Raw genomic sequence first — 14212 nt, forward strand, 5'->3', positions numbered from 1 at the left:
CGTCAGCCGGGGCAAAAAAAGGAAGAAACAACGCGCGCTTAACATCAGAAGGCCTGTGCTAATGAGGTGTATCAGCCAGCAGAATATCTGCATCTCAAATATTTGATTGTATCGACCCCCCCACCAAAATACATTGTCGTGCCGAATCGTCTTTCAATATTTATTGCGCTCTTTTTTGCTGATATTTCGAGCCTACCGCGATCCAAATGTTTGTTCCTTACAGCCTATATCGCTGCTGCTCTCGTGTTGTCAATTTCGTCACAAAAATGATTAATGAGGCGCGACCAAGTTCGTATACAGTTCGCAATTACCTTTGTTTCCATGTCAGTGTTCGTTATAACGATAATCAACTTTTGAGTGACTTGAGAGATGAGAAGAAATACAGGTACTCTACTAAAGGACAAGTGTTTCTGCTCACGTCAGACGTACATGGCATATACTGTCATTGGAGCCAACTAGTATAGGGCGCACCTAGCCTAGTCAATCTTGAAAGCCTCCCTGTTGGATCTGGTTTCATTTCAAAAGTTTTGCTACCTATACGACTAAATTTAATGGTAGCCTACAAAACGGAAGTTACTTCCAGAAATAAAGTCAAGGTTCCATTTCATCCTTTAAGCAAACGTTTAGAACACAAAACACAATATTTGTTCCTTACAGCCTATATCGCTGCTGCTCTCGTGTGGTCAATTTCGTCATAAAAATCACAGCATATCCACGGAGTGAATGATGATGAGTGGGCGAAGCTGCAGAGGTTCGTCGGTAAACCGTGAATCTTCCGTGAATTCTGCCCAGTACATCATCACCGACGTGAGATCGGTCGCGTTTATACTAAAGGTTCGATGAGAGCTATGACGACTTGCAGCTCACTTTAATTTTACATGTACGCTGCGAATTTTAATTGTTTAGAAAACCATTGCTTTAGAAAACATTTGGCGTCTTTCGTTAAGCAGCTGGTGTCTTTCGTTTTGCTTTAAAAACATTTGGCGTCTTTTCGTTTTGCTTTTAGAAAACGTCTGGCGTCTTTCGTTGGTTTATTTCATCAATCAACGGCGTTTTGAACAAACTTTTTATTGTTTATTCACGCAAAGGAGAAATCTCACCAGGCACTACCTTGGAGGTAAACAATGGCTGCTAATGGGAATGAGAGACAGAAGAAGTCGGCTTTTAGCTAACACTTACACTTCTACTTCTACTAATCTTTCCTACTGGAACATGGCAATGGCTGCTAATGGGGAATGAGAGACAGAAGTATTCGGCTTTTAGTTAAAGCGCACGCTGCGAATTTTTTATTGTTCAACAACGCACAGGAGAAATCTCCCACCGGCACCACCTTGAAGGTCAAGATCTGGTACTAGCGTTAAGACTGGTTACGCACTACGACGGGGACGAACGGGTGCCGTTTTGAGGAGCTTCGCCCCTAAAAAAGATTAATGAGGCGCGACCAAGTTCGTATACAGTTCGCATTTACCTTTGATTTCATATCAGTGTTCGTTTTAACGACAATGAACTTATGAGTGACTTGAGAGATAAGAAGAAATACATGTACTCTACTAAAGGACAACTGTGTTTAGAAAAATTTATTATCACAGACGCTTCACATCAATAACAATTCAACGTAACATTTTCTTCCTAGACATACGTTTACGAGAATGACAAAACAAACTTCACTTACATGGAACAAAACACGAAATGACGGAGGCAACACGTACAATCGATGTTCGTACAATCGCACAGCCAGTACTGTCGATGGAGCCAAATAGCATGGGACGCGCCTAGCCTAGTCAATCTTGAAAGCCACCCTGTTGGATATGGTTTCATTTCGAAGCTTTCGCTACCTATACGAATAGCTTTACTGGTAGCCTACAAAACGGAAGTTGCTTCCAGAAATAAAATCAAGGTTACAATTCATCCTTTAAGCAAACTGTTACAAGACAAAACAACCGATTCTAATGTTGCCGTATAAATGTCTTCCACAAATTCCTATGTCGCCTTTCAATGGGTAGGGTCAATTAAAAGAAGTACTGGCAGCCATAGCAACAATTCAATAAATTGTTGTGTAAGGGACGCGTAATCGTAGATGTAGGTTGTGGCCTCCATTAGACCGCTATTTATGAGCGGCATCACCAATACGTCTGTCATGTTTCGCACCGTAGTGTCACGTCCCCACAGTAGCCGCGGACAAGAAATGGAGTCCGTGGACAAAGTCATGAGGACAATGTGCAAGAACATGAAGCAGGACGGAAGTTTGGCGGTCGGCGACCCTCACACGTGCGATGCACATTCCGAGAGCAGCCGTAGTTCCTCCATAAACGACACGTACAAAGAGGGACTCGGGCGCCGTAACGATCTTACTCAACCGTGCACAAAAAATGCAGCTCATTATGAAAATATGTTGCAGCAATACTGCAAGTCGGCCTAGTTCAAACACATTCATCTTCACGGATTCGGCCGACCACAGGGAGACAAAGAAGATATACACGAAGACGAGCGCAAACTAACAAGTTCATGTTGTTAGGCTGTGGTCGTCTCTGTGCATCTCTTCTTTGTCCCCGTGTGCTCGCGCGAACCCGTGAAGATGGAAATATGTGCACCGGTATCAATGAGGGCAGTAACAGGGAGGTCATTCACTTCTACAGCAAGCAGGTTCTTGTCCGTAGTCAGCGCCACCTCTGGGAGCTGCATTGCTCAGTTTTCCGAGTATGGGCTTCTAGTAGGGCGGGGTGAAGAATAGCGACGGTGCTGAAATAACTGGGAGCGATGCTCGTGTGGGGACGGCGAGCGACTGGACCGTCGGACTGATGTTGCAGGAGCCTCATTGTATGGTCCACTGTCACAAGCGGCATACTGCAGGGGCCGGTTGTCGCCGCGCCGATAGCTAGAAAAAGAGCGAGATGGCAAAGTGTGAGAACGTCAGTAGCTGAAATATGTCCTACCCCATAGCAGTAAAGCAGATTAGCTTGCCGTCCGGCGTTCGCACTTTGCGGGGTCACGACAGCAACGAAACGTTTCCTGAGCACGCGAAGGCGGCGTCATGGCACTTACACAAGTTTGCGTGAGCGAACTGACGGGCTGCAGTCAAACATCAGAAAGGATGGCGGAGACGCCGCCTCAATTTCGCGAAGCACGACGTGGACTACGCTATCTGCGGTAGGCAGTTAACGGCATGTCGGCTTCGGAAGCCGCATGAACGGCTCTGCGAGGCGGCGATGCTTCAGTTCTTCGAGTCGCCGGCACACTTTGATGTTGTCGCCCACGGTTGAGCTGTCCTTGGACACCAGCAGATTGAAAGAATCATCTGAAATGTCTGAACACATCGCTTACTTCGTATTCCTCGGTCATGTTGGTATCGACACGACGGCAGAGAGCAAGAACGTCAATATGTACAACACATTCGGTTCGGTCGAAGTTTGAGCCCGGCTGGAAAGATCATTAGAAGCGGCGCGCTGGCGCCCGGCTTGTCTACTAAAATGCTCACGGAGCTTGAGTTTACAGGCCTCGCAACTCTATATCTGCTTCATGGGCCTGGAACCGCACGTCTGCTGTTCCGCAGAGATTTCAGTTGATAGTCAGCGCTCGTGTCGTCGTTTCCTTATTCTTCTGTGTTCGTGTGTGTGCGCTGTGTTAAGAAGAAGGCAATGTTGGCGACCGTGATTGTCGGGTCCCACCGATAGACCGCTGCAAAACGCTCGTAGTTCGCAATGCAGTCATCGACGGATGACTGTATGACGTTGTCATCAACGATTGATGTAATCAACGATGGATGGCGTTTTATGCGCCGCAGAAGTTACCAGGATCGCGCGGCTGAGTTAATAAGTCCGGCTGTACACACGTCTGCTGCGGAGTTCCGTCTTGCGTCGTACCCAGCACGTCCACTAAAATGTTGCGATTATGTTTAGATGATATTTACGAAGGAAAATAGTCCGACAGTCAATATGGGGGCTGTTCACCAGAACATGTCGTCCTCCCCCTCTTCCCTCACTTCATCGTGGTGATAGCTGCAACACCGCAACAATATGTGGAGTAGGGACGAAGAACTTTTAATTATTAATATGCGCAGTATTTACATTGGTAGCGAACAGGTACTTACGCTTGCAGCGGAAACCACCCTGCACCATCCTCTTGCTGAGATAAATGGCAGGCGTGCTGCAGTTTTGGAGGTGGAGGTTGTATTGATTGTTAAGTTGTAACCGGCTATAGTTTTTTCTCCGTGGTTGTACTGCTGAGATTACCGTTCTTCCATAGCAAAGCATAGAGTGCTGTAAACGCACGCATTGCAGACACACGACTGCTATCTCGTACTAGGGTATACGTAGTACCCTGCAACTTTTGAAGTTTTGCAGTGAAGCTCTATATAAATAGACCATTCGTCACTCCGCGAATATTGACCTTTCAACAGGCATCCCTAGCAGGCATATAGCACATCTGTTGGGCAAACCTCACTACTCACCACTGGTCCACTAATAAAAGTAAATTATTGACTAATTCATTATTAAATATAAAGATTGATTAAGATAGAAATGTATTCATTACCAAATAACTACTTAAATATCCTCTTAAGGCTTTCGTCTCGAAATCAGCGTTTGAGGTGAATTCGAACCCAGGTATTCTGCGAGGCAGTCAAATATTCTACGCAGAGCTACGCCAGTGCTTCAAGCTACTTATGAACCACACCCTATACCGTTGTCCATTCGGTTAAAGGAGTGGGGCCACCAAATTTGTGGCTTGCGCGTTCTTTGCTGCAGACGTTTCTTATAGCTCCAGTGCACGTAGTACAGGCACCAAGCTTGTTATATTCTTGTTAAATAATATATCATCGCCTTACTTATGTGAAGAACTTTCCGTTTTGGTTCCTGGGCGCCGAGTTGAGCAGTGACGTCGGAATATAGGATGCTTGGTCACGTGAGCACATAAGTATGTGACGTACGTAGTGCTGAGTCGTCTGCTTTCGCACACACGTGCCGCACAACCAGCAGCGAGTCCAACGCGCCGACAGTGACCATAGCTAGCTGCAGCATCCGCGTTTCCCACTCTGCGTCTGCATCCGCGTCCTACCCCAATGAGGACCTCGACTTTCTCTTTTCTGGAAGCAGCGAGGCGAACGACGTATGCGGCTCCGTCGAAAACCTAGGCAATCATTTTATTTTCGATCCCCCGGCCAGCGACGACGAGGAGTCCTCCGCCATGCCGGACGCCATCGAGGAGGTTCAGCAGCGTGTTCAACGGAAGGCTAATATCGACTGGCAAGTGGCGATTATTGATGTTTTCGAAGGTTAGTTTATATTTGTGTTGTAATTTTCCACTGCAACAGCGTATTTTTCATGACAATTTGGGTCTCCATGGATGGATGGATTGACGGATGGATAAACTTTATTTTGGTCCCTCGGAACGCGCTCTGCTGCGTGGCGGGCCCGTTGGAAGGTTTCCATGGAAGCAACATATTACATATCTTGCCATTTGGCTCGTCGCGCTGTAGGCGTCTGGCGCCTGCCATCGCGGGTATGACTGTATGCGCTCCGATCAATCTGACCTGGCATGAAGTCACTCAAACTTTCGTTGTTCTTTCCATAGAGCGACGTCCGTGTTAGAAGCAGTTAGCAATGGGTCTCGATCGCACAAACGAGCATTTAGGAACTCTTTGGAAGCGAGTTAAAATATATATCACAAGTTTGCTGTGCATAAGCCTTCGTGTTGAGCGTCGTTTCATACAAAGGAAACCAAGAAGAGACTTTTTATAACTTTGAAATCTGACGGCACCACCCTTTTAAAGACTCGCGTCTTTAAAGACTTGCGTGGTACAAGCGCAGAGTCACTCCACGCGTTGCACCATGTGAATTGCGCAACGAGTGGGCGGGTGGTTCCTGGTTGAAACCTACCCACCCCATTAAGAGGGGTTCAGCCATTATTCCAGCAGGCACACTAGGACAGTTCACAACGCCAACTAATTGGCGCGGTACCAGGCACAAGGGCACAGAAAAGTGTTTAGGCGCGCACGGACCCATAACGTCACACTCGGAGAGCTCTCCGGCAAGGCTAGTCACATCTTCTGCCCCCCCCCCCCGACACACAGAATGGAGAACCCTGCGTACGCGTATGCAACCGATGCATACACTGCGCAGGGAACGCGCGCGAGGAAAACGCGCCACCGTGATCAACATTCAGGTGATATAGTAAACGCAAACCTGTATTCCGGTAGCACGGTAACGTTAGAACGTAATAGGGTCGAGCTAATAACCATATTGGCGGCGGGGCGCGCCGCAAGACCAGGGCTACCGACGCGATGGCCACCTAAGAATGGCACCACCCGAGCGCGACGCCCGCATCGGGCAAGCGAGACTGGCGGCAGTGATGTTCATTGCAGGAAATTTTCGACTGTTACTTTGAACGAAAGGGAAAAAGGGAATCTTCACGATGTTGCAGGTAATTTCAGGAGCGGAGAAATTTCTCGATAATGTCCAAAGCATAGCGGTTGCGAGGCGCTTTCGGACTCTCCGATCGTTTCTGGTGCATGTGGCATGCAAAATCATAGCCTTTGAGATTCGTTCCTGGTATTGCTAAGTAAGGAGCGTATTTTTGTTCATTCCGGTGTTAGATTCGAAACGCACATATGCAAAATATATTTGGAACACATGAGATATGAGATCGTAGGACACCCAAGTGGAAGTAATTAATTCGTTATTTTTAAACTGGCAACAATCTGGGCGAAACAAAAGTAACGCAAAAATAAGCACCAATCTTCTTTCGTTCCAAATGTTAGCTGCATTGTCTGTTTTGTGAGAAGTCATGAACTCCAATGACAGCACTGATGGCGCCGCCGGATGATCAGATTCTAAACGGCCAAAACGAATGAGAAAACAAATTCGTGAAGCTGTTTGTTCGGAGTGGCTGACCCTGCAGGAATTTAAACAGTGGCTTGTAGCGCACGCGACTACAGAAGCGAAGTGCGAAGCCCGTGTTGTGATAATTAAATGCGGTGAGAGTAATTGTCTGAAACATGTAAAACTGCGAAATACCAGACGGCTGTGATATCAATCAACGACACGCTGTCGAAAAGTGCCATGTTTAAGAAAGCCCATGGTGAAAATAACCCGGCGAAGACGGCGGAGATCAAACTGGCAGTGTTCTTCGCTGCACAAAACGTCACATATTCGAAGTGGTTCATCACTTTGTGCCGCTGGTCAAAGAAATTTCTCAATTCAAAGGGGTAGGTCAAGTGAAATTGGGCCAAAAAACACTGTACTAAAATTGTTGAGAACATTCTCGCAACTGTTTAGACTGAGGAATCAGTTCAAGCGCTGCGACAAACGGACTTTTATATTTTATTAGACGACTACACCGATATGAGGAGCCAGAAATAACTGCGTGTCTTTGTACAGCCTGTAGACATGCTATCGAGAAAGGTGAGGAAAAATTTGTTACACTTCGATCAAATTGATGCCGCCGACGGGACAGCTGAAAGTGTGTGCTAAGCCCTCAAACGGTGCTTCGAAAAGAGAGGCCTTCGACGGAACATCATTGACTGTCAGGACAGACAACCGAGACGAAAGCCAGTTTGGATCAATCGTCTTGCAACGGATGGTGCGTCTGCGAGTCGCCTGAGGCGCCTTCCGTTCGCCCCCTCCGCTCGCAGCAAGCACAGCTGAAGTCCACGCAACTACTGTACCCTTCTCGGAAGGCAGGTATGACGACATTTTCGTTTTCCGTTTGGTGCCATTCCCAGTAGCCCGGATAAATATTACGCATGCCACGGAAAGGCGAAGCGCGCGGTTGTTTTATGTTGTCATAAAACTGTTGTGCGCCTCTCGCAGTAACGCAGCTGGTTCGCTGTTGCCAAGCGATCTTCATGCTGTTCGAATACGGCATTATTTCCTTCTCAAAACAGGAGTTCTTTTCTGTGAATTGAGTGCAACTGATTTCGGATATGGTTAGTGAGATTTTTCTGGGCACGCCGCTATTGGCCTTTCTAGAAAAAAAAATCACAGCATATCTACGGAGTGAATGATGATCAGTGGGCGAAGCTAAGGAGGTTCATCGGTAAACCGTGAATTCTGCCCAGTACATCATCACCGACGTGAGATCGGGCGCGTTTATACAAAAGGTTCGATGAGAGTTATGACGACTTGCAGCTCACTTTAATTTTACATGTACGCTGTGGATTTTCATTGTTTAGAAAACCATTGCTTTAGAAAACATCTGGCGTCTTTCGTTAAGCAGCTGGCGTCTTTTCGTTTTGCTTTAGAAACATCTGGCGTTCTTTCGTTTTGCTTATAGAAAACATCTGGCGTCTTTCGTTGGTTTATTTCATCAATCAACGGCGTTTTGAACAAAATTGTTATTGTTTAAGCACGCACAGGAGAAATCTCACCAGGCACTACCTTGGAGGTAAACAATGGCTGCTAAAGGGAATGAGAGACAGAAGTCGGCTTTTAGCTAACCCTTACACTTCTACTTTTACTAACGTTTCCTACTGGAACATGCCGGTGGCTGCTAATGGGGAATGAGAGACAGAAGAATTCGGCTTTTAGTTAACGCGCACGCCGCGAATTTTTTATTGTTCAACAACGCACAGGAGAAATCTCCCACCGGCACCACCTTGGAGGTCAAGATCTGGTACTAGCGTTACGACTGGTTACGCACTACGAGGGACGAACGGGTGCCGCTTTAAGGAGCTTCGCCCCTAAAAGACGTGCCCACTATGGCAGAGGGGCGGTCGGCAAGCCGGATCACTGCTCACAGGAATTTCGGCTGTTCGTTTTGGCTTGAATATACATTTTGTGCGTACACGCAAGCCAGTTGATGCATTGCATAGCCGCTTTCATAACCCTGTTTGAAATTTTCCTCATAGTACGCAGAAGACGCATGGCCTTGCGTTGGGGAAATCGTCCCTCGGTGACCTGGCGATGGACGCAAGGCCATTTCCCAATTATTCAAGCAAAAAAATTAGATGCCTCATGAAGCACGAGAATGGACCATCGGCGTCCTCCGTAGGCTGTGCCAACACGAGTGATGCAATAAATCATCATATGATGACGTGACAAATTACCACAATGTGTGACTTCATTCTGACGTCATATGCAGTGGTAGAACTTGTGACTTGTCGCGTACAACTTGTCACGTTGTATAACTATGCCGTCGTATAACTTGTGACGTCAACACATTAGATGTAATCGCTGTAATTGCTTGGTCCAAGGTTGGCCGATCACTGAGGCAGTGCAGAACCACGTTAGGTGCCGAAAGCTTTCGGAGGGCGGTGCCGGAGGATTAATACATTCAGCGAGAAGAAAAGCAAGACGATGGCTTTCGCCTTCGAGTCGTCTTAGGTGAGTGCATAAGGGAGCGTGCGATTTTTCTGCTTTCTTCCTGTTCCCTGGCGTCTCTTAAGTAACAAACCCCTGTCGCCTTCTAGCATTTTCAAGTGAAGCTTGTTGTAACGCACCGGGCTCTTCTACGCGCCTGCACCACGTGTACATGTATATTTGGCAGGGTTAGTGAGTTGGAACGTTAGTGTAACTTTCATGTGTGCATGCATTTCATTTTCAAGCGAACCTTGTCGACCCAGAGAGTTCGGTGGCCGAGTCGTGCGCGAAATACCCGGAGCCCTGAGTGTACAAAAATGCCTCCTACGCAGGAGCGGCGGTCCCATGCGTGTTTGCAGGTGGACCTTTATGCTCTCTGGATCGGGGCCTTCTCGGTGATCAGCCGCGACTGATGTGATCTTATGTCGACGTCACTCGCTCTTTCCCGGTTTGTAGCTCAAAAGGACCGCGGTCGTGTCGTCTGGCCTCATCTTCTGTTCGTGTCGTTTTTCGGTGCAAACCATGAATGTAATCAGCTCGCCGAATTATCTATTGTCACTTCACGTAGCCATAATAAACCGAAAGCCTTATTGCCTCGCTAAACAGGATATTTGACCGCCGGCGTCCCGTGTCGTCAGTGGCGTCGAGGACGAGTAGTAGAAAAAAATTATCATGGGAAGACGTTACAGATCGCAAAAATTGGTGACGTCATTGTGACGTCACATATTCTGGCACGACGTCATGAGACGTAACGCCACGTAATGCCGTTGTAGGGCCCTGGAGAGCACGCGGCCTCAAGACAGGCAGTCACAGACACGACATGGATGTCGAAACTTCATGGACAAAACCTCACACTGAAAACAAGCGTTACACCTGTCATTGATTTACAGGCCCTTCGTCGTTGGGGAACGTCTTCCTTCGCTTCGGGGTGTTCTCGCAGTCGCCGTTGCCTTCCCCTTCTCTCGTTAGTATTCTCTCGTTGTACGTAATGGGTTCTTCGGCTGGCCACCGTCACTTCGCAGCCATTTTACAGCGAAAGCTGTTATGTGATCACAACAAGCGTGTGTTTTTAGCGCCGTAGTTGTCCGCCGCCACCGCCGCCGCCGGTGTCCGTAACCACTATCGCTCGAGATAGGAAAAAATGAAATAAGAAAAAAATTGCCCGGATGGAATGACGTTCGAACCTGGGCCCTCTGCGTGGGAGCCCAGTGCATGTCCAGGAATTCGGGACATCGACAACTAGCGCCATCTGTTGTGTTGGCTGCTAAGTGGCACCGTCACTCAATGGGAAACGACCTTTGAACATTTATTGTAGTGTAACGCTTCAATGTACGCTTAAATCACTTCGTCCATATAATATGGGAGTCGTTATGCCACAGTGAGAGAAGTTTTGCTTTATTCCCATTAACTTCCTGGGTTCGAGAGCCATTTTTTTGTGCTATGTGAAACTCCATAGGAGATAATTTAAAAATTTATATAAAACAATGCGCCCTCACCTGCTTAAATCACTGAAGGGACCCAATCTCGATGATTCAATATTCGTACCTGTGAAGTTTAGCGGATGTCGGCGAAGTTTCTGAGGTTCGACGGGAACTTTTGTCTAAGGTGCATAGCAGCGAAACCGCCTTATAGGGGTGCGTACGCTTCAAAGTGTTTACGGTTGCCCTAAAACAGGTGAAAATGTCAGTGTTTTTATATAATCTTGTTTTTCTTGAAGCTGCTAGAGATATGGAGGGTATGAATGCTGTGGAGGTCTTAAGTTGTTAATCAGCAATGAGAAGTTTTAGGTTAATTAGAGCAGATGGTAAAAAATGAGAATAGCTCCTCGTAATTCAAAGTAAGAATTCACAAGATATATTGATACGGATACGAATTTTGCTCCACTGCGTGTAAGTAATCAAGGGTACTAATGAATTTAACAATTTACTTAAAACTTATTGGTGAAAGCGGTTAGTATACAAGGACATGTATATTATATATATATATTTAGATATAGTATTGCAATGCACGCCATTAATATTAGATGGCTCTCGCATGCAAGTAACTAGCAGTAGATGCTGTTATAGCTAATTAGTAATCAAAGGTATAAGAGATATGGTAATTGTACTCTGTCATTATTAATACTTACGCCTTGAAGTAAATAGAAAAGGGGTCAATAAGAATCAACTAATCCGAGGATTGCGTTGTAATGTATCACATGGAAGTGGAGACGAAGAGGATCAAAGATATAAGAATCTTAGTTTGCTAATTAGTGATTAGGGGTCTTTTAGCTTAATTACTATGAAAAATTAACAAAGTTGACAATGACCCCCAAGAAGTCACACTGAGTGAGATTTACTCAGCAACATTATGCACATTTGCACCCTGACCATATAAGTAATCACTTGTAATGAATTCACCAATTTTAAGGTTATAATAAGAATCTTTCAGTATAGAAGGATATGTACATGATATATATAGGGTATTCAATGTATGAAATTAACATCCGAGATAGATAGTAACATGCAATTATCTTTGATGGTAGTTATCGATTATTAGTAATCAGGGATAATTTGGGGAAAATCTATGGAACCTAGCAATTAAAGATGACGATTATAGCTTATTAGTGATCGTTGTAGGCTGTTGCCAAGTGCGGGTATATAGTCAATAAATTAATAGGTCGACATAGTAATGCATCAAATGAAAGCATATAGGAAGAGGCTGAATACATTTGGAATGTGTGCTAATTGGCATTTAGGGGCTCTGCAGCGTAAATAATATTAATATTTTTTACAGCAGAGTTATGCCCACGCTTTGTACTACTCGCGATGTAGACAAAACACAATCATCATTATGCCGGCGCACTCAGCATAGTTGTGCCTAGTTAAGCCATGTTAATCATAGCCAATTGTAATTAAGTTTAGTTGAGCACGATGAAAACTAATTAGCCAAGCATAATACAGCCAGAAGGCTAATTAGCCCTAATTAAGCCGAGTTGAGATTCTAGTCTGCGTAGTCATGCCGAGCTCGGCAAGAGATGCCGAGCGATACCGATATATTAATTATGACTGAGTCTAATTAGCATTAATTACGTTAATTAACTCATTAGGCCTAGATTGACTTGTGGTGAAAGCTCGTCGAGATGAGGCCTCGAGTATGTAGATTATACTAATTAAGCTCATTAGCATGACTAATCTAATTTAAATATAATTAATGCTAGCTTGACTAGGGATGCAAGTTAAGCTAGACCAAGTTCCAAATGTGCAAATTAGACCTATTACGCTAATTATTCCAATTAATCTGATTAAGCTAATTAACCTATTCGGTGTTGTGACTGCCGAGCGATACCCAATCGAACCCGATCAACGCCTAGTCTATACTCGTGATTTCCAATGTGACCCCGTGAAGAATTCGTGCATCGTCGGGTGATTGCACGTGTGTCTAGTCAAGCCAAGACCAGCCAAGTAACGACCAGCTCTGCTCTAGCCAAGGTTTGCGCGACTCAGTGCAATAATAATACCTGGGGTTTAACGTCCCAAAACCACGATATGATTATGAGAGACGCCGCAGTGGAGGGCTCCGGAAATTTCGACCATCTGGGGTTCTTTAACGTGCACCTAAATCTGAGTACACGGACCTCAAACATTTTCGCCTCCATCGAAGATGCAGCCGCCGCGGCCAGGATTCGATCCCGCGACCTTCGGGTCAGCAGTCGAGTGCCATAACCACTAGACCACCGTGGCGGGGAGCGCGACTCAGTGCAAGCTGCGCAAATTTTTGAAAATTAGGTCAGCTAAGCAGAATTCACGGTAAGAGTATCTTACTAATGTTGATCTACATTCGCACCTTGGTACACAGTGCATTACTAATGAATGGTGACAATGAATTCAACATATGTTCAATTTAGGGGTGAAAGCTGTCAGTGTAGGACATCAGTAAAATAGATAGATAGTATCTAATCTATGCAGCTATAGATCTCAATGTATGCAGTTACAGTACAGTGGTGGGAAGTAGTAGAATATCATTCATTATTAGCAGTCATAAATATCATTAATTCGTAATCAATTATAATTATTCGTTTAATATAGATACCATCTATCACCGACAAGTGTCAAGAGAAATGTTTACGAGAGATGACGATTTAAAGGAGTACTGCGTTGACAACGGCGCGAAAATTGGACGAAGGCTATAAGGAAAAAACAACAACACAAGCGCTCGCACATTGATGAGTTATGCAAAACACTGGGTGCAAAAGAGCCTGATGTAAGAGAAACAATATGCAGAAGGGTGTCTTCAAGGGCCAGTTGCTCCATGTTACTGCACTCAAAACCGCTCGAAAACGGCAGGAAGGCTAACGAACAAAGGAACAGCGCTTCTGTTGTTTGTTCCTAAGCCTTCGCCCCGTTTTTGCGCTGTTTGAAACGCAGTAACATGTACCAACTGACCCTTCGAGACACCCTTCTGCAATTTAAAGGAATAATTAAATCTACTGATAGATTTAGTAAATTAATAGTTAAGTGCAGATATATGATAAAAATAAATTGAGGCATATGATTGCAAAGCATCAGATGATAGTCTAAAGAGAGAGGGTGAATGCATTGCGAGATTCTCTTGCTAATGAACCTTTTCAAGCAATCCCACAAAGCCCCGCGGGAGCGTGGCGCACTATGGGAAAAGTTTGTACATCGAGCGAGCCGGCCGTTCGGTCGCCCGCGGCTCGTTGGTGCCGTGGGAGCACGAAACGAAAGGAACGTACACGTCGCGGCTTGTTGAATATTCTTACATCGTAAAAGACTACACTTATCCAAACGCATCTGCCTGTATATCTACGCATGAAATGTGAAAGGAATAACAAAGTCAGTGTAGGTATTGCCGAGCGTATGTATATCGGACGTAGCAGTTAATCGATATGTGCGTTATCGCGTGCCGATGCCGTCACG

Source organism: Rhipicephalus sanguineus, chromosome 8 (assembly GCF_013339695.2).
Source record: "Rhipicephalus sanguineus isolate Rsan-2018 chromosome 8, BIME_Rsan_1.4, whole genome shotgun sequence".
In the NCBI taxonomy this organism is placed as follows: Eukaryota; Metazoa; Arthropoda; class Arachnida; order Ixodida; family Ixodidae; genus Rhipicephalus; species Rhipicephalus sanguineus.